The sequence below is a fragment of the Apteryx rowi genome, unplaced genomic scaffold (genome assembly GCF_003343035.1).
Source record: "Apteryx rowi isolate R43461 unplaced genomic scaffold, aptRow1 scaffold_1666, whole genome shotgun sequence".
In the NCBI taxonomy this organism is placed as follows: domain Eukaryota; kingdom Metazoa; phylum Chordata; class Aves; order Apterygiformes; family Apterygidae; genus Apteryx; species Apteryx rowi.
The window spans coordinates 8,624-10,415 of NW_020447937.1; positions in this window are offsets into that span (position 1 = coordinate 8,624).

The window sequence follows — 1,792 nt, forward strand, 5'->3', positions numbered from 1 at the left end:
AATTTGGAACAGTTTAATAAAAGATACCAGACACTCCTCAACTGTATGCCAAGTCCAAGCTGCCTCCAGTGAGGTCCACCGCCCACAAGGCATAACCTTCCTTGAAATGCTTTCCACAGATAGATAGGAAAGGATAGACAGAAACACAACAAAGGAGCTGGCTAAAAAGACAACAATGAGACTGCTGAAAGACGAGGCAAGCTTCAGACTCCCAGCAGCTCAGAGCAGCAACAGGAGAGTTGAGAGGTACCTGAAGGGGTAAAGAGCAAGGGGAAAAGGAAAACCTGGAAACTATGGAAAGTGCATATGTCCAGAGAGTCTGATGTCAAGATGCCTTTAGAAATGACCAGTTTAATCAGGACATGTGGAAATATGTGAGAGATGACTGAGACTGCATCCACAGCCTAATAGACAGAGCAGTGGAAACACAAGGTCAAGGGCAGATCAATATTTCTTCTCCCCAGATTAATACCCCTCCTGAAGATTTCCACTATTTCATTATAGGAAAACATTGACATTAAAATTAGCCAATCATTTGAGCTGAGGAAAGTGTGTTCCTATTTTTGAAATGTTGAAAACAGTTCTTCACCTTTCCAGGCAAAGCTCAGCTGTCCAACCACAAGCACCCAGGGGCACTTGGGGAGTCCCCGGTCTCTCTGAGGTACCTGCCTGGGCCTGGCAGCTCTCGCAGGGGACCTGTGGGAGACCAGAGCCCTCGGAGGTGCAGAGGGAGGCTGGGCAGAGGGGACTTGGGTGCCTGCAAAGGCACCAGCTGTCCATGACCCTGTGACTGTATCCCACCCCAGCTCTGAAAATTACTTTCCTTTTTTAAAAAAAAGTAAAAACACAACATTGCCCTAAGAGACCACTATATTAAGAAAAAGTAAATAAATCAAGAAAGATAATAAGAACAGAAAAAAAAAAGTTGAAAAGTGTAACACAACATTTCTTTGCTTTCAGTCTTTTTCTTAATTCCTTTCGTGCTTCGTTTTTAATGTCAGTTTCTAAACAGTTCTGCTATAATCAGGCCTACACCATTAAACAAGATATTTTTGTGTCTCACACAGAGCCCCAACAGCTCAGAAAACCACCCCCTGCCCATAGCTGTCCATGCCACCCCTCACTCTTTGAGCAGAGCATGTCGCACTCTGAGGTGTTGAGCTCTCTCAAATGGTGAGGAAAGCAGGGTGATCAGCTTCAAGGAAATGCACTACTTCTCGATGGCCAAATTTGCACAAGTCTCAACATATCCGTGTTACCATGACATTTTAAAGGAGTCTGTAAAACATCTTGCCACACTCCCTTTTCATTGTGCACGCAGGCATTCATCTGATGGCAGAAAGCAATCAGGTTGGTCAGGCATGCTTTCCATTTCCCCTTGGTCATCGCATGCTGTCTCTTCCAGGCCTTGCCCTTCATATGCTTGGAGATGGTTTCCAGGAGGATTTGCTCCATCACCTTCCCAGGGACTGAGATGAAGAGGACCAGCCTGTCGTTGCCCATACCCTCCCTCTTGCCCTTCTGGAAAATGACTGCGATGTCTGCCTTTTCCCAGTCATCAGGAATCTCCCTCACATTTCATACACAATTGGGAGCAGCATTGCAGTGACTCCAGCCACCTCTCCCTGCACCCTGGTGTGCTTCCCGTCTGCTCCCATGGACTTGTGTGTGCCCGCTGGGCAAAAGTCCTCCCCAGATGCATCTTCCTCTACCATGGGTGAGGCTTTGCTAACACAGATGCTGCCAAAGGACTGGGAGGCCTGGCAGTAGACAAGACCAGGAAAAGACAAGG